The sequence below is a fragment of the Motacilla alba genome, chromosome 8, assembly GCF_015832195.1.
Source record: "Motacilla alba alba isolate MOTALB_02 chromosome 8, Motacilla_alba_V1.0_pri, whole genome shotgun sequence".
NCBI classification, from domain to species: Eukaryota; Metazoa; Chordata; class Aves; order Passeriformes; family Motacillidae; genus Motacilla; species Motacilla alba.
This window is the reverse complement of record NC_052023.1, coordinates 17594624-17614668: the sequence shown is the minus strand read 5'-3', so window position 1 is coordinate 17614668 and position 20045 is coordinate 17594624. Positions and strand designations below refer to the sequence as shown.

General features: G+C 39.8%; 1 long non-coding RNA gene across 3 annotated transcripts in view; it reads right to left on the bottom strand.

Annotated features, from left to right (window-relative positions):
• Window positions 1–20045, bottom strand: part of LOC119703970 — a 63186-nt gene that overhangs the window by 24306 nt on the left and 18835 nt on the right. For 2 of the 3 annotated variants that reach the window (XR_005257804.1, XR_005257805.1), the window contains exons 3-7: window positions 19344–19455; window positions 17589–17700; window positions 11326–11440; window positions 11074–11167; window positions 9728–9853 (exon numbers count right to left, since the gene is read on the bottom strand). This is a non-coding gene — a long non-coding RNA (uncharacterized LOC119703970). The remainder of the gene's footprint in view (window positions 1–9727; window positions 9854–11073; window positions 11168–11325; window positions 11441–17588; window positions 17701–19343; window positions 19456–20045) is intronic. The other variant, XR_005257806.1, reaches the window with a different exon arrangement.

Here is a 20045-nt window from a genome sequence, read left to right as displayed (position 1 = left end):
ATCCTTTATTTCCATCTAATGAGCTTTATCAGCAACTGCCACCATTACCACACTGGTGCCAACAAGCAGACATGCTAATTCATGTGCCATTAAACAGCATGCATATCCATAGGGGAAGGCTGGAAGCTGTCTTGGGAATGGAAATGAATGAAGTTTCAGTAGGTTTGAATAAATCTGTGGGCACTTTGTAGCTATAGAAGATTTTAATCTGTAGCCTTTATAATAGCTCGGAAATAGCAACTAGTTTAAATGCATCAGCATCTACAGACAGAAACTGCAATAAGGTGGGCAAAGTATAGCCAGATGCTGTGGTTTCTCAAAACATGCTTCCAGGGATATGCATGCTTTTGAAAAAAAAATTCCTTCATATTCTATAGAGACAGGGTTGAATTGCATTATCTTGTAGTGTATGAAAAGCCTCAGACAAAGCATAAAAATCCATAGATTTGGTTGATGGTGATTGGAGCCCAAGGTACTCTAAGCCAAACTTCTTCATAGCAACCTTCTCTGGCTAAACTCAGGGTAATTTATTTAATGATGTGATGAAATAAGCAAAAATGTCCCAGTCTACTTGTCCACGTTGGGTAAGAGTGCGAGCTGAGCTTCTCACTGATCACTGATGTTTGGGGGAAAGGCCACTGCACTGTGTGCCACTACCAGCATTCCCAGCCAGATGCACTACTGATGCTCTGTGAGCACAATGGTCACTCCACATTGTAGAGGAAAATGTAGTTATGGCATATTTAGGGATTACAAAATGTTTCTTCTGTATTTTCACTCTTTGCTACTAAAAGGATAAAAGTCAAAGGACCCAAAGCAATGGTCAGCCTTGTGGAAAGCTAAGGCCTCAGGTCAGATAGTTTTAGTTAGAGAAACAGAGTTTATCTGCACGCATATTTTAACGGGGGCAAAACTGAGGATGAGACAATTGCCCTTCCCTCCTACACATTTCCAGAACAGAAACTGCATAGAGAGAGGAAATAGCATTCAATTCAAAACAAGTCTGTTTTTTTCTGCAGGTCATTTGGAAATACTGTGGGAGGTACACTTCCCAAGGTCTCTTTCACCATACTGATGTCTGACAGAAGAGCAGATAATTTCCATGATATTTCCATGGAGTTATACAGAGACAGCAGCAGAACTTCTCCAAGCAGGGGAAAGGTCCCGGCCATCAGCCACGGTGCAGTAATTCCCTGCTCAGAAAGCCACTGCAAGTGATGCCACCAGGGTGGGAGCACAGAAGGGAACTGAACCAAGTGTCAGCAGCAGGGAGAACCTCACCAGGCAGCAGAGCAGAGCTGGGGTTTGGCTGGGGTGGTTATTCCTCTCTGCCCTCTGCAGAAGGAAGCCCCAAAGAGCAGGGTGCTGCCGTACCAGCCACAGCACAGGCACCAGGCACAGCCAGGGCTCCACTGCCAGCCTGGGGCAGCCCCTGGGCACTGACACCAGGACACCAAATGGCTCCAGGACAAGGGTGCCAACCTGGGGTTTGTTTTTAAATTCACAGCAAGCCAGTGGAAAGAGCAGAGGTTTGATGCATTTATTGTAGCCTGAGCTGCTAAAGGGATTCAGCAAGTCTCCTAAATTAATACAGGTTCCTGAATCCTAGAGAAATATAAGAGGGTCTTGTGAACTAAGGAAGGAGGCAGATGGTTTCTGCACTAGAAAGCAACAAATTATTTTTGTTAGAGGATTTTTGAGTAACTGAAGGGTCGTTTCTACTGGCAGTCAAGATACTAACAGATATAAATGTTCTAAAATTGCAATTCAACAGCTATTTCTTCAGTCAGTCACTCACTATAGGATGTCTATTGTTTTAACTAATAAGTTTAATGTCTTCAGATGGATGGATTTCTGTTTACTTCTGTGCTCTGTCTCCTCTTTATTTTTTCAAGCAATAACCTAAAATATAATGTACTGACCAGAGCATAATAGAATGGACTAAAATATAAAAATAATAAAAATCATACTTGTTTACAATAAAAGGCATGGATTCATATTAGCAAGTGTTTGAAAGCACTGAAAGAACACTTTCAGCCCCCACCTTTATGATCAAGTAAATCCTAGCTTTATGCAGAAAATAATATTCAATAAGGAATACAATCTAAATCTTGAATTATATAAAAATCACAACACGTATTTTCTGTGCTCCTCTAAAATTCAATAAATAGTTCAATAGATCATCTTTATTCCTTTCACCCTTCTGGGGAAAAAATGATTCTTAGCCAAAGAGCTTGCAGGCCAAATTTCAATCTGAAAAGAACCTTTATAGCTGAGTTATAAAACAATGAGAATAAGGGTTTATGATGTGAAAGTTGATGCAGGCTTTACTGCTTTGTCATGATTGGTGAAGCTGTAGTAAAAATAAATAAATACTTTTTTTTAAAAGGCACACACACACACAAAAAAAATACACCAAAAAACCAACCAAACAACCAACCCACCAAAAGCCACCAAAAACCCCCCCCACAACCTCCCTCCAGGCATTTTTCTCCTTTGACTAAATAAAAGAACTGTGTGCTATCATGGCCATATAAATCTAAAGTCTTAAACCACTCCACCCTTATTATCTCTTCCAAAAGAAAAATGTTTATAATAATACATATATTGACTTCAGCTTTTTGTTCAATAACAAGATTTACTGCCCCACTCTTCAGTCAATTGCAACCTCTTTGGGTCAACAAATCTCGATACTGATCTCAATAGAAGTCAATACCTGCTTATTACTTACCTCCACATTTAGACACCTATCACAAATTCACATGGGCATCTTGGAAAGCAGAAATTAATACTTTCTGCTTCATTTTAACACAAAATAGACCTATGTGCTTTTCCCACAGTCATTTTTAAAGCCATGAGATGATGCTGTGTTTTTGAAAAACAGTAGTATACATTAATTTCTGGAACGAAAGAGCTAGAGCTGTTTAGCTTCTCTGATGTTTCTACAAAAATTCACAGACCAACCTTCTTGCAGTTGCTATTTTTTCCCATGTAAAATGTAAATCACCAATCTGATATTTTGTCCTTACCAAGTGAGAAAGGCAAATAATAGTAAAATTGAAAAGCTAGTTGCAAGTAATAATACACTAACTAATGTCTCAGAAGTTCAACAGAGAAATGTACTAATCACTTCCTTGGTTGCATTTGTGTAATGCCAACATAAAAAATGAGCCTGAAAATCATTATCATACCTGCATTTGTATATGAATTCAGCCTGTACTTTCAGAGTCAACCTTTGTATCATCTATTTGGTACCTAAAGTGTCAAACATTTGCTATGAAAGGATAATTGAATCAGATTTTGTGTCTTATACATGAACAGATCAAATGGGTATCTATTTATCCTGCAATCCAAAGGCTTGTATAAGAATCTTATCACAGAGTTGGACAATGAGAAGTGCATTTTAATCTACTGTCTCATTTGACTCGGTCTTGAAAGTTTTATTTACGTACATCAAGCATGTAAATAGACAGGAATTTATTTTATTTCAGAATGGAAACTGAAGTACTGGTACAGAAGTCTTGAACACATGGGAAGGAAATGTCAGAAGTTATGTTCAAAAATGCCTTTAGAAGTGTCTGAAGCACCTGCAAGAAACATCACTGGTCCTTTCTAATTGTACATGCAGTACAATACTGGTTGTGTCAAACACAGCAGACAACAGATGGAGCAATGACCCTAACCCTGAATACCACTATTTTGTTCTCTTGTCTTGAAATCTTCATTTTAGAACATCACAAATGGCAATGAGAGTATTTATACCTCAATCAATAGAAGGATGGCAAGAATGGAAGGATAGAAGTAAAATAATAACTAGGAAAAGTGTGTGTTGAAGATGTAAATATAAATTTTTAAGTTTTCCTTTTTAGCTGAGCCAGTGCGATTCACATAACACCATGAAAGGCTGGCTTAATGTTGCACATTTCCATCACTGTCCTATAACATTTGCATTATTTGAGGTAACATGAGGCTGTGCAATCTGCTATAATGGCTTTCTTGTGTTTAACCGTTAAATCTCAGAGTCTGAAAAACTTCCATAAATTGAAAGCTTAGATGTGGTTTATGCACAGGAGATCCCATTCTCAATTTATTGACACCAGGTTTGCAAACGCCATAGGGATAAAAGTAATGAGAATCATACTCGGACTTACCCAAGAACTGTATTTGACTAGCAAGGTTAGCCAATTCAAAATTAAATAGTTTTTCAGGCTAAACAAAATCAATATTATTTATAGGATATGATAGTAGGCCTAAAATAAACATTTCTAGCTTTTAAAAAAATAGATAAAGCTATATTGATTTGCAAAACACAAGGCATTCGGCTGCTCAGATACATGGAACTGTCATGTAAAAGATCTAGGTCAAGAAACACCAATAAAACTCTCATTCATCTCATTAGCTGAGGAGTGCAGTGAAAGGTTAAGCAAAGTTAAAGTGGTCTGTCTAGCATCTGATATTCCTGCAGGATGACAAGCTGTTCTCCACGGCCAGGTTAAACGACCATCTCAGACTGTCCAGTGAAGGCTGTGCACTCACAGCAGGGAGGCACCAGGAGCCACCATCCCCATCACACCCCATTCCAACTATGGCTCACCCTCTGCTGAGCCCAGTCCAGTGACAGTGCCATCATTTACATCCCCCACAGCTGGAGAATTATATCCATACATGTTTTGTCCCAAACCACATGTGGATATGCACCAGGAGAGAAGGTAAGCCCACCTTCCTCACCCCATTCTCTCTGCTGTGGATGTCCATGAGGAGGGAGGAGCAGCACAAGTGTGCTGCTGAAGATCAGCCATAGTGGGATGCAGCCAGGAATTATAAACAAAAATGTACCTGACCCAGAGCTGCTGCACGGAACCTCTTCATATGTACCAAGAAATAGAGCAAAGATCCATGTAATAGGGAAAAAATACTAAAAGTCAACTGCAGCATCTTCCACAGAATAGAAGAATCCAGGATTTGGGTTCTGCTCTAGCAAACAGTAAGGATTAGATTTTTTTTGAACCTGACTGTATTTCATTCACAAGAACTGATATTAGCAACACCATCTTGAAATTAAAACATAAGTGCATTTTATGTGATATTGTTTAAAGTGGGTGGACTTTGGGTAGACTGTAATATGAAGAATGAAGGATGTAATACTGTAGTATGAGGGATGACAAAAATTAATACAGATGAAGTGCTGGTGGAAACAGCAGAAATTCAACAAAGATCAAGTTTCAGAGTAAGAGAATATGAAGAGAAAGAAAAATGAAGACTGTGTAAATGAATATATAATAAATATAATATACACCATTAATATTTGTGTAGTACTAGCTAGATGGGAAGAGGCAAAGGGCAACAGGAAGATTGGTCTAAAATCAGAGATATTCTGCCTTGACTGTGGCAAAGAGCTTGGAAGATGCTCAAATGGAAGAAATCTCCATGGAGATTCATGAAAGCTGCTCATTATTATTATTATTTTGCAGACATATTTATACCCCTGCACAAGCCCTGAAGCCCATTCACGTTTTCTGAACATCCTAGAAGATCAAATCTAGCTTTAAAATGGGAAGAGCTAAATACAAGGGGTGGTTTACACTTTTCTGAAGAAGGAGGCGGGCTGTGTGCAGAGAGGCCTCACAACACTGCAACCATGCCATGTTGCTCCCAACTCTGTGAACTCATCTTTTCCAAGAGTCTCCAACTTTTCCAAGAATCTGACAACTTCAAAGTACCACTTGGGTCCCAACCCATCATGTTTCAGGTTTTGATTTCAAAGTATCTTCCCACTGGATTATTGTCCTAATAAAGGTTTCTGGATGAGTTTCTTTATAGCCCAGAGAGGAAAAGACAGATGATGGGAAGGCAAATACTGAATGCCTTGGGTTTATTCCATGGTAACATATGCACCTAGTTTTCTGAAACAGAGTTCAGTTGGTCAGGATATAAACCATGGTCACTACTGGCAAAACCTGAGTTCCCTCATTCACTGACTTCCGTAGCTGCTGAATTTACAGGACTAATTACTGCCAGCATTTGAGTTGATGATATTTTAATTGAAAATGTTCAGTTGTATTGAAGATTTTTTTTACTATTAGCCTTTCAGATGACAAGAGATGATGAGGTTGATGGAACTACCAATGCAGCCAATTTTTAAGTGGAGTTTTGACTGTGAGGATAATCATTATGGGAACCTCTAAAGTTCCTGCATGTATTACACTAGCAGAAAGTAAAAAGTGCTATTGTGTTATGTATTCTGTTCAAGTTTCTCACTTGGAAATAGTTATGATTGCCATCCTTGGCCAGGTTTAAATTGACATTTTTATCACAACATTCCTGGCATAGTACTGCAAGTTACTTGCTTGTGAGTAGTTACCAGTTGGCAAAAATTTAAAAGGTGGTTGGCTGATTAAAATTATATACCAAGAGCTATACGAGACAACAAATAACAAAAATCAGCCAAAGACAGGAAGGATTCTTTAAATAAAATTTAGAAAACCTTTAGAGAGAAAGGAAAATTATACATGCAAAAGTCATAAATTGCACCTCTTCATTTAATATTTGATAATCAAAAAGCTAATAATTAAAACTGGGAGGGTTAGGTTGGTCAAGTTTTACAGCTGAACGCACTCCCTGAGCATGCCCAAATCAACACTTACGAGATTAATTTAAAAGCTCTTCAAATTCTGAATCTCCAAGGTTTATGCTGTCTGTGCATTGTTTGCATAATGCAGTTTTGTTCTACTAAAGCACTATAAAGGGATTATTTTCATATTCAGCATATTAAAGATACAGCACAATTCATAGATACCAACAATTCATACTGTGCTTATGCCTGAGATCGCAGGTACAGTGTCTCGCCTTCTGATTATCTATGGAGCAAATGTAAAAACATAGATGTTTTTTGGAGAGAGTGTATCCTTAGTAAAATTAATTCCCCAGTGGTTTTATTAAAGTCTGCAAATTGCATTATTTTCCCATCATATCTGAAATATTGCACTTCCTTAATGCTTGCTCTAACCCATGGCATGGCATCTTCCCTGGGGTGTCTAGACATGGTGTCTTAGATTTATGTGTATGATCTCAGTGTGTTACAACATCACTCCTGACTAATGCATTATTACAATACTTACATATATTCCCAAGTGTCACTGTTTTGATTAAAAAATCACCAATCTGCATATGCACACCATCTGTGCTTCAGAGAAGCAAAACATGCAGGATAACATTTGCCTTACTCAAAACGAAATTCAGATACTAATGAAAAACAAACGGGAACCTATTTTTATGTTTTGTTTTGTAAAATAACAAAGAAAATGAATACTGATTCTGTAAAACAGCAGTCCATGCCTCTCACACTTAAAAACATAAGCCTTTTTTCTTCTACACAGCAAGGAGATTTACCTTTAGTAACAGCATGCAAACAATTTGCCCTTTTAGAGATAGCAAATAACATGGGAAGGAAATGTACCACTGCAATGAATTTTAAAAATCTCAGCTCAGAACAGGGGAGTTTTCAGCAGAAGGGAATGTAGTCAGCAGCAAGTCCTTTCTCAGCTGAAAGCTGCAAGAGTGGTTGTAAAAGATGAATGAGACCCTTGCTTACTGGGGTGAAATGCTTTTAAAGGACAAGAATCTGCTTATCTTTGATTGATTGTTCAGTCTGATACTTTCCTTTATAAAGTTTATTGACTACAAGCCCATAAATCAAAGAAAAACAAATCACAGGTTCAATTTGGGGGGCATTGACATCCTGCCATCTTGCAGCAATAGCTTAGAAGTCACAGGGCAGGGAGAAGGGATATGGGGGACTCATGGAGACAGAAGTATCTACTGCAGATAAACTATCATTTAAAATTTTGTAAACGATTATTCATTTGTGCCTTATCACATTTTTAAGTCAAAGGCAAAATGCAGACAACCAAGCTACCTAGATTACTATTTTGAAGTCCTTAAAGGCAGAATTTACAATTAGCAGACGTAATTCTCGCTGTGCTTCTGCGCGTCTCTCCGGTTCTGTGAGATTACAGTCACATACCCACACAGCCCTCACCCGCGGCAAGAATGTCACATTTACAATTTAAACTATCAAAGCAAGGATCAGATTTCTTTCAGGGGGGTTTGAGGGCTTGGGAAACTCAAAATCTGTGTGCTGCAACACCCCATACAGTTGCACGTAAAGAAGGAACTAGCCATAGATCTTTCTCATATGGGGCATACAGTATAATATGACAGCATGATAATACAGATTAATTTGTGCCATTGACCTTGACGCACTATTCTATTGTGTATTCTCTTAGAGTCAGCACTTGGGTCACTAGAACATCTGGTGTTTAACAAAAAAAATCCCATTCTGAAGTGCTAAATGTGTTGAAACAAATGGTACTGTACTATCATTATACAGTGCAACCTCTCTGCTAGGGGTCTAATTTCAAGGCTACCCTGACTGAACTACATTATTATTAGGGGTTTTGTAATTCACAACTTGCCACAGTACACAAAATACCTAATTATCAAAAGTAGCCTTTTAAAAGCCATGTTGTGTTCCATGTGACTGGGACTGACTGTCACTTTCTTTCCATTTTATCTTCAGAGACATCTGGAAGGGCTAAGCCTGCACAGTGCTGAACATCCTGGCCTTGACCCAGCAGAACACTTCAGCGTGCACATGTGTGTGTATACACAGCCCCCGTATTTCAGCAAGACATGCTTTTAGGTTATGCATGTGCTAAAGTACCTTGCTGAAGGTATGGACTGGGTTCACCACACCGTTTGGAAGATTCACAGTGCTCAGTATTGTGTCTACCCCATCTTACACCCCGTTACATTCAGCTTGTGCTTGAATCTATCCTACTGCTTGTCTCTGGGAAAAGCTGATGCAGCCTTTTACAAGGAGGCTGAAGATCTGAGAGATGATTGGTAGCAAAGAGAGGCAGCTTTGTTTTACAGGAGTATTTACATGTTGTTTAACATGAAAAAAAGAGCAAAGGGTGATGACTCTGCCCAGCCTCATCATCCCTCTGACACCACTGCCATCCCCATGCCTCCCTACCACCACTCTGCTAGCTCTGCTTCCTGCAGAGATTCTCCATGTAAACAAACATGAAGGTTATTTTTGTAGGATCCTTGGGAATCCCACAAAGCTTCCATGGGAAGGATTCAGCATTTGCAGGGGTCTGATGACCTTTACCTGACCTGCAGCAGATTGCAACGTCAATTAGCATTTCAGCTTTCCCTGTTAGTAAGGATACACACAACCCAAGCTGGGCTCTTCCGACTGTGCTGTGTATGTGCTGTGAGTCACGGTGCACTGATTCTCCCCCGCTTCACAGATCTGCAAATTTATGTCCCAGCAAAACAAGTATAAAATGCTACTACTCTACTTCTTCACCTAATTTTCCCTCACTCTGCAAGCATAGGCAGAAAGGAAACACACCAGTAGGCAGGCGCTATGCATTTGACAAAACCAACATTCTTTTAATAAGGTGAAAAAATTCTCACTGTCAAAAGCATGGAGAATTGCTATAGGAATTATGAACTAAAATGTGTGAGTCTCAAAGCCTGACAAAGGACCAATACCTTCAGCTGTGGAGAAGAAGGAAGACAGCAAAGGTGAGCATGCAGGCATATTTAAAAGAGCAAGGGACACACATGCTGAGCCAAGCAAAGACAGGGCAATAGGAAGAGGCTCAAGGTCGTTCAGCACAGGAAAGTAGCAGCCCAGAAAATGCCTTTGACTCACAGCAGGGCTGTGGAAGGAGTAGAAGGTATCTGTTGTGTTGTGGGGCGAAGTAATTTCCAGTTGGTTCAAATGACATCTCTGCCATGAGGTCTCAGCTGATCTCCATGAAAAGTTTATATATGGTTACTGAAAAAAAAAAAAAAGTAAAAAACCCACAAACATGACACCACTCAATGAGAAGAAAGCATTAAGCAATCAGTTGCCAAAGACCTATCTCATTAACTTCTTCTAAGATTTCAGCCATCAGCCTGTAGCTGGCAGCTACAGGAGAACTGAGTACAATGAAACATCTTTTAAACATATTTTTTTCAGGCCATCTTCCTGATCTTTTATACTTGTTTGTTCTGCAGTTTCTTAGAAGTTACAACTGCTGAAGGAAGTAGAGAAATCCAGAAAAAAAAAATAACCTGCTCTCCTATGCAGCTTCATGCCGCTGGGTCAGAGACAAGGTCCTGCTGCAGGGAAGCTAAATGGAGTTCATTATGGACATGAAAGTTAGCGGGGCCAAAAAGGTGAGACCATAGGAAAGAGGATGAAATAAGAGCCTAACAAGTGTGGATTTTACTCTCTCAGTGCAATAAGGACAGCTTTCAACTACCAACTACTCTAAAAGAAAATCTATCTAGACAATAGTTTCTTTAAGATAGGCATTGTTCTATATACTACAGTCATATTGTTTTGCATAGACACAAGAAAATTAAAATGTATTGCTTAAAAAATTTCATGTTGTTCTGCAATGAGAAATCTTTGATTTGAGGATTGAAATTCTGGGTTTGTCCTTTTTCCTGCAAAAATTAGGAAAATGGAAGCATTTAAGTGGAGCAGAATGATGTCATTAAACCTGGATGGGGACATCTACCTCAAACCCTCACAAATCCATGAGTTTGTTAGCCATGCTTATTGCTTGAGTGCTTTGGAAATGTCAGTGCTTCCTGGGGGTGCTTCCTGGCAGCAGCAAACTGTCTGGAGAAGGAAACTACAGACAGGTTGTTCCTGTGACACTGAGAGAGCCTGGAACCAGAGCCAGCACCAGCAGACACTGGGATATGAGTGGATTTTCTTGGCCATGAAGGCTGTAAGCAATAGCCTGTGTCTCACTCACAGGTAATTTCTCACCACACACTGCAGTGCTGGGTACCTGGGCAACACTAAAAGGATCAGCTCTTGCAGGTGTCATATTTTCTCCCCAGAACTGGCAGTGAGTAATCTCTCTTTCAGTACTTCTGCTTTAGGACATTTCCACTTTGATTTTACACTGGCACTAACCCCATCATCACTAGAGAAGCTGAAGTTTTCTGCTACACCAGCCAATGTCCTGTATGACTGAAGAGCCCATATGGCCTTACCACAAACCTCCCACAGAGATGTCTGAGTAGGTGGCAGTAAAGTGGTGACATGAGGCACTGGCTACTACAGAAGTTGCTTGGAAGTGGGGCTCACCTGCAAAAAGCATATGTGATGGGGAAAATCAGGTACATCTCAAAATAAGATACCTGATAACCTCAAGAAATCAGTTATGAAAAGTAACAAACAAAAGTCTCAATGAACCTTCAGTTCACAATAGATCAAAGGCTCTTGAACAGTTTCTAGGCAAATACCTTGAACAGAACATGTATTCCAGTAACTTCAAGGTGTAACTAAAAGTTTCAGGGAAACCAGAGGATGAAACGTGATTGGAGGTTCTTGGTTCCAGGATTTTCTGACACCTAAAAACTGTGAAGAAAAAGAAAAGTGGATAAACAGCTGATGAATAGTAAGATATTGCTTAGTCCTTCCAAGTAACCATGTCAAGGATCTCTGCAGAGATTAGCTCTGACAGTAATTTCACTTGCCTATCAACATCTTTTTTATTTCTTTTGTTAATGTTTTAATGTGGTATAAATTATTAATCATAATTCCACTTTTGCAAGGAGTGGAATTCAGACCTTTTATGAGATATTTAGGGGATGATCTGTTGTCTAAGCAACCCTTAGAATAGGCAGGACAAATCAGATGTAAGAGTAAATTAATGTGGCATTAACTTTCTTCCAACAGCTTGTTAATGGAAACAGATTCAATAAGCATCATATCCAAGAAGGGAGAAACTGCCCCCATTTGTACTGTTGTGCAAAGCAAACCTCAAAATAAAGCAAGACGATGGACACAAAGAGCTACTTATCATGAGCATCCCTAAACAACTGCAGTTTCAGCAGAGAAGACAGGGATGAAATAATGCACATCTGAGTAAACTAGGCAAGAATAAAGAGAAGCCAATGGGAAAAAAAAATGTAAACTTTTAGTAATCATTAAGAATTTTGATTAAACTTCCTAGGACTTTAGAGCCTCATTGGGGCTGGTACACTAGTGCTCTGTGATTTAAAATTCTTAAGTATTTGCATGAAAAATCTGCCTTGCAAAAGCCTAAATAAACCCAAATCATACTGAAATAATAGCAAAATAACTACCATATTGGCACATGGTGATAATCATTTTAAGAATATTGCTAAACCATGTAAGATCTTGAAAATATCATACTTTTAACTTTGCTCCCCACTGTTACATGCTCTCAGACTTGAAGAGAAAATGAAGAACCTTATTTTACTCAGATAATAACAGTTATAAAAATAGATTAACTGTCAGCATCATGAATTAGTATCACACAAGTACAGAAGCTCAAATAATAGGTTTAGGCCATAGGCAAAGGAGCAAGAACACAAAACTCATGCTTTGACCTGGGAAAGGATACCCTCATCACTACTGCAGAAAACTGCTTACCAAAAATGAAATTTGTATTTAATAATTCTGTGTGCTTTTAAAATTTATATTTTGTTTTGTTCTATGTGGAGACAGTTTTTGATATTAAACAATTACACACTAGCTACAAAAGCTGATGCTCAAGATAAAAATCTACAGCTTTTAGTTCATGCTTTCAAGTTTTTTTTTCCTTTCTCCTCCTTTTTTTTTCTTTTTTTTTTTTTTTTTTTTTTTTTAAAGAACCTCTGAAAGTCTAAATGATAACATGTTTCAAGTAGCTGCTCCTTTCCTGGAGTTGAACAAAATTGAAAAGATCAAAGTTAGTGCAATCTTGTTCAAAGGTGAAGAGGTGAAATCTTATGTATGCCGGAGGATCAGAGCAAAGAAAAATGTACAATGCTTAGTGTGTGACACCTGAAGCCCACTTTCATCAAGGTACCTCATTTTCATCTGAATTCAGAATGTATTTCATTTAATGGTAAAATAAGGAACAGCATAGGATTATCTTGGTTACAAAGAAGAGAAGCCCTTGCTCAACACTAAAAAGTAAACATCACTAAAAAGGTAAAAATGGTCAATTTTTTTTTAGAATTCCTAAGTTCACTACATTAAATTCTATATTCGTTCTTTAAGTAACATTTATATAATTGAGTAAGATGAAGCCATTGCACTCAAAATGTTTCAAGAATCATAACACTGTTGATAGTTTCTGTTGAGTTTCTTGAAAAAACACTGTGTTTTGAAGAGGACTGCGGAGAGGGACACCTAAAAAGGGTATGGTTTTTTCCATAAATCTTCATGTGACTGATGTGCCCTGACATAATGCATCACAATGAAATACAGCTGCCAAAAAAGAACTTCAAATTAAGCCCTTTTCTGGAGAAAGAAAAAAAAAAGTGATAAGAAAATAGGTACCTTTTCAGCAAAAGCTTTTAAAGCTTTAAAAGCACAGCAAGTAAAAAAGTTCTCTCAATTTTGTCTAAGTAACTAGAGGCTAAATGGGGGGAAAAGGGTGTGAAAAATAATGCTCCAGCCTCTGTGAGAATTCGAGACACTGAACACAAGACACTGTTACACAGGAAGAAAAGATGATTTTAATGTCCTTGTCCTACCTTGTCATTTTCAAACACATGGAAGATTCACTTTCAAATTATTGTGTTACATTATGCTAATAATACTAGTCTAAGAATGTTTTAGCATAAACATGGACTTAGACATGGCAAAGTGGCCACATTCAGAAGCTGAAGCGAGTCACATTTAAATTGTTTCTTTTTGACCATGCAGAGTTTCTTTTGCGTTATTGCTATAATTCCTAAATTCCCAAAAGCAACTTGCTGCCCAAAAGCAAGAAGCATTATGAAAATATTGTCTGTTACAGGTCAGACCTTGACCTGAAAATCAGGAGTACTATAAAAGTCTTTCATATGCAGCCCTGATAGGAGCCATCCCACAGAGCCCAAAGCCCCTTTGCCAAGGATTCACTCAGCACATTCACTCACACCTAAATTCCCACTTTTGTTCTCTTTCAACCTCAACCCTCACAGAAAATCTGCTAAAAAAAGTGTTGTCTTCCAGTGGTAGGAGCAGAAAATGAACTGCCTAAAGCAGAGCATGTTGCAGATGCTGGGGTTTGCAGACAGCATGAACTGAGGTTCAGGGACAGAAAAGAGACGAAGGTGACAAGGCACACAAAGGGAATTTAAGAATGCATGCTACCTCCAGCACCATATTTGTGCACAATTAGACTGGATGCAGCTGAACCTGACACCAAACTACTGCCTTATGCTAGGTGAGAACTTAGGTCATCCAAGCTTCAATACCTCCCAGATTAGAACATTTCTAATTGTTCTCCTCTTGGCCGCATAAACTCCACCTCCATCTATCACAAAGCACGATCTAAAACACACATAAGCAGGACCCAAAGGGTGGACACAGCATACTACTTCACATGTGTTAGCACAGGGAGAGTAGAGAAATGAAGCTTTCATCATTTCTTTTCTATGTTTCAGGCCACCATTTTTTATTTCACATTTGGGGTGCAGAAAGAATTGATCTATTGTCCTCCATCTGTTGTCAGACTCCTGCAATTAATTTGAAGGGATAACTGTGAAAGTGCTGCAGGTAGACTGAATTTCTGGATGTCAGGGAACCTCTGCACATTTTATAAGCAATGTTACATTGACATAAAATACATATCACATGCAGCATGCAGTGGCTGACTTGCAAACAGAGATTGTGCCGACTGTGTGTCTTTATGCTTGAATTTGCTCTTGCATTTTGGTAGCATGTAGACAGCTCTATTTGCTGCTTTGAAAGGGTTAAGGTGGGATTTCAGACTTCTTCTGAAGCGCTCCACAGAACTGACTTCAGGTATTTCTTTACCCAAGAATTTCTGCAGTGTTCAGATGCTTCCAGCAAATGTTCAAATCTCCCCTACAAACCAGTCATGAACATTGTGTTGCTAGCATAAATATGGGTTTTAGTCACTGAAGAGCCTGCTGTCAGTGCTGTGTTCTGAGGCACAGCCTTGCTTCCATATGACTGTGCCATTCATCTGCACAAGGGAAAACACGTGGCCAGCCGCTGCCTCTGGCACCCGCGACAGTCTCACAAGGTGGGGTAATAGATCAGGTGTATCAGACTGTTATTGTTTCTGGCTGTATTTGTATTTGTTATGGACTATAAACCCTGATGATCCCATGAAGGGTTGTGACCATGAATCCCAATTGGCTGAGCAGTGCTATTTCATGGAGGGACAAGTCCGGCAGTAATGAATTCAGTCAACATAATGATTTCGGTTTCACTGCACTGCTCCGCTTCCTGGGAATCTGCAGAAGATGAGTGACTGTGTCACAATCATAAATTCAGACACACACAATGCTGAAACTTCTTATAGAGCTTTAAGTCCCTGTGAAATGTCAGACTAATAAATATGATGATCGTATTTGCTATTTGGCAAAAGTATTAATTAACCTGGAAAAGTTAATAAAAATATATTCCCCAAAATTATGCAGCAGAGAAAATATTTTTTCTTATTCATGGTTATATGAATGCAAAATGCCATGGGTTCTTCATCTTTAATACCTAAGGGATTGTTAAGCATATTGCTTCCATAAAACTTGGTTCATCAGTACAGTACACAGCCCAGATATGCATATTTAATTACTCTGAAAGTAATTTACTTGTACAGATGGTGGCATTAGAAGGTCTTACTTCCATTTAAATTACTTCTATTTGAAAAATAATGTTATTTTGCTATGAATCTTGAGTGAAGAATTCACTCTTATTACAGATGAATAATACTTTTCAATTGTAATTAATCTGTGACTAATCTTATACTGCCCAGATAAACATTTTCTCTCCAGTTTTACAAATCAAAGCATTCTCTTTCCAGAAGGTTCATCTAGTTATATTTTATATCCAAACCTGCAGACTGGGGAGGGGACCTCAGTCTGCTCTTGGGACAGATGAATAAAGAGCCACACAAGAGTTTGTTGAACATCCCTGAGACTTCCCAAAGCAGAGACGTTACAAAACTGTTTGCATCTTTCTGTAAGATTAAGCAGGGATTAAAGTAAAAGTGTGCACTTCAGAAAAATACCTACCAGGCATAAGATTTCGGGAAAACAGTGACTCAATGGGCACGTGTGGACTTTGGGAGAAGCTTTAATGGGCAAGGATCCAAAATATTCTGGGCAGCAAGCCCTCACAGCAGTGCAGGTAGCAGGCCCACGCCTTTGCCATTACTGTACCCCCTGCACCATCCAAATAGCAGCAACTCCCAGGAGCAGGCAGGTAGCAGAGGCAGGGAAAGCTAGCAGCATATTGCATTACCTCTTACATGCTTCCTGGGAAATTATGTCTGCTTCTTCAAGTGAGATTGTTTTCTTGAACAGCTCTGTAAAAGGTCTACATGTGTTAGGCTTTCTTCAGTGAACCCCCATCTTCATTCAAGCAGCGGCTCTCTCAAAGGGGGCTGATGTGGTTGCTGTGGTTAGCATTCATGTTTTATTGAAGACTAAATGGCCAGAATCCACATAAAGGGCTTCCAAGAGGCCCTAAAATGTGCTCTGCCTTTCCTTTCTGCCATCTCTCTTCAGGACAAAACAATTTTTTGATAGTTGATCTGATTTTGCAGGCTTATCCAGAATAGGCATATTTGTCCCTTCTATCTATGTAACTTTAACACTGTGATATGTATTTAATGCTGCAGACCCTGTGGACCTACTTCATAGAACTGGAAAGCACCTAAATTTCCCAGAGAGTTTTGGGGGAATTGGAGATGATGGGTGAGCTGAGCCACAGTAAGACTGACAGAACCACATGTTTTTGTCACTCTAAAATTAGGAAGGGAGAAGAGTGGGGGGGAAGAAGGGGAGATGTCATAATCTTGACCAGCAATGCTGTACAACACAAACTGGACTACACAGCCTGGAGTGCAGGGGTTTCGCCCAGGCAGGGCAACCAGGGTGCCAGAAGAGAGAAAAGGAACAGGACACATCACTCCATGAACAAATCTGCTTCTGCTTTAGCAAAGGAGCTGTGGTGCTCTGTGTCTGGCATTCAGCTTGCTGACTGCTTTTCTTTTTAATTATCCTAATTAGGAAAAAAACTTTACCTCCTTTGGCTTTCATATATTTACACTTACACAGAATTTCCAATAGCAGCTTTTTTCCCAGGAAATCTAAGCACATTTGCTTTCACTGAGTTTCAAAAGCATCAAGGTCACATCTTTCCCGTTTTGAATTTTTGTTTTTTCATACTGTCTGTGGTTGCTGCATCTCCAAGCAGACATCCAGCATTCACATTATCCTACCCACTGCTTCAGACTCCAGCTGCCAGGGCTGCACCAATCTGTGCCCACAGACTTGCGCCCTTGCACTCCTGTGCAAGAAATGCTTGGAGCAGGGAAATGCTCCTGGGCTTCTCATCCCCAACCCTTCAGCAACACTTTGCTCCAAGGGATTCCTCACCAAGTGTTCTTCCTTCAAGGGAATGGGATCCCTACTTATCCTCACCCCTTCCTAGTCAGGGTGACCCCACAGACTCCCCAGCATGACTGCCATCCCACTCCTCCAGCCACGCGGGCTGTAACCCTTCAAAGATCCCCGGCAGCCGCGTGCAAAACCTCAGCAGTGGATCCAGGTGTGCCTGGTTAGCATGTGGTGCTGAACAAGCTGGGGAGATCAAGGACAGCCTTTGTCTACAGCTGGAGGGAGCAGAGATTGCAGGTAATAGTCCTGTAGGAGCATAGGAATAAGAGAAGGTGAGTCAGGAATTTGGAGAAGATGGGGAGTAAATAGATGCAAACTGTAGGATGGCTGTGGCTGAGCTGATCTCAATTACAGTATTTCTCAGTTTAAGTATGCCATTTTAAAGCATGGAAATTCAAGGCTCCAGTTTGTATTTCATGACACAGAGCCAAAAGCCCAAAACAGAAGAAGCATCTTAACAGTTCTGTTCCTTATTTTCATACAAATTCACACACTTGTAGTCATACGCATATAAAGCCAGCCTTAAGCACAAGATCCATGGTAGGTTTTTCAACAAAATAATCCTTTAGACACTGATAAATCAAGCAACAATGACACTGGGATATCATAGCATCACTAAAAATGTCACCACAGTTAACAAGCCTGCTTGCTTCAACAAAAAATATTGGTGAATAATCATCCGTCAGTTAGCAACGCTAAAAAAAACATGCCTGGTGTTCCTTGCCTAAAAATGATGGGAGTGGAAACATTGTTTTCTTGCCAGGTTATTTTCATTTCAGGAAGAGAAATAACCAGGGGAAACATGGAGAGAAGAATAAATAACAAGAAGCAGTATGAGGGGAAGAAATCCTTCATAATTATGCCATTGCCTCTGCCTTTCTCACTATCAGATTCCTCCCTGTACCATACTGTGCCAAGCCACTCACGCGCCGGGCATCCTCCAGATGAATCAACACAGTGGCACACGGCCTCGAGCGCACATCAGAGGCACAGGGGAGGTGTTTGATATTGTATTCATGAACAAATCGGAGACAAGAGCTTGGTAGGGGTTTTATTTTTGGAGGAGGAGTAAAGAAAATAAGATTGTATGCCAGCTTGGGAGGCAAAACATCTCATTATCTTTTTAAAATCTGTATTAACCACAGACTCTGTTCTGCTTCATCCTCTAAGTGGTAAATTAAAACAGCACACATGCAATCTGGAGATTTGCCCCTTCACCCATCATTCAGAAAATATAATATGAAAGACTGTCTGCCCTAATCCAGGCTCCTGCATCTGTCCTGATGCTGCACACTGGGGCAGAGGGGCTGAACTGGGGCACTGCACTGCCTGAACCACATGGAGGGAGCTCCAGGTACCACCAGGCAAGCATGGCCAAGTACCATCATCCCAGCCAAGCACAGAACTCCTCTCTAATACAGGAAAAACTCCATTTTGGGCAATCTCACCAGAGCAATTTCTTATTCTACTTTGCAAAGCAAAACCAACTGATTATGTCCACAAGCCACCAGGTATGACTACAAGCTATAACCTCCCAGTTGCCTGGAAACTTCCCTGAAACAAACCCACAAGGACTTCAGTTTCGTTCAAAAGCATTGGTGATGAAACACAAAAGCTTTTTCCAAACGATGCTGATGAAACCTTAACAGCTCTTAAGATAAGTTTTCTCACCAATAAACATCTGCTCAACAGGAGGTGACAGAAAAGGGACTTCTAGGGCCCAAAATCACAAGCTGACACAAAGAGAGAGCTCAAATGCTCGAGTTCTAGGCCCAAGAACAGAATTCATCTACTGCATGTTCAGCCTCTTCTACTAAATGTTATCAGCACAATTGCGTTCTACAGGTGAAATGAGGATGTCAGGGCAGAAACTTGATTGTGTCCCTTACCTTTAAAGAAGCAGTGATCCCCATTCGTAGGCAGGGCCTTGCACCCATCTTCCTTCTGGCTGCAAAGTCTCCCCTGTAAACACTCTTTTTTTCTTCTTTTATTTTTCTTCATCTAAAATAGAAAAACCAGATATGGCAACCATTAATCAAGCAAATAATAAACTTAGTATCAGCCAAGGGAGAAGGCAGAAGCTGAGGAGAGGCAAACAAGACACTCCAGCACATCTCCAGTGGAATAAATGAGACTTTTCTGAAACTGAACTGTAGCTCATACAAGATCCTCACAAAGAATGAAAATTATCATGTTTCAAATATTCCACTGGCAAAAGAGTTTGATCAACAAGTCATCTGGCACATAGAATATTAGTATTTGCACATATGTTGTCATGTGTATCAGTGACAGAAGTTTTTATGCTAAGATGGGTGTGTGGGAGAGCTCCAGAGGTGGAATGAACAGCTCCAGCTTGCCCTTTGTGGCTCTTGTTTCCCGGCCTACACCCTTGCAGCAACTGAGAGCTTGAAAGAAAACCAGAGCCTCCCGCTAGGGTAAAGAGTGAAATGCAAACACTTTCCTATGCCAGACTCTGAAGAACATGACTAATAGACACTTTCCTTACATGAAAACATTTCCCAGTGCACCAAATACATATTTTCCCAAGCAAAGGCTGACATTAGACTGCAGAGGTTGGCTGTGTGTTTTAG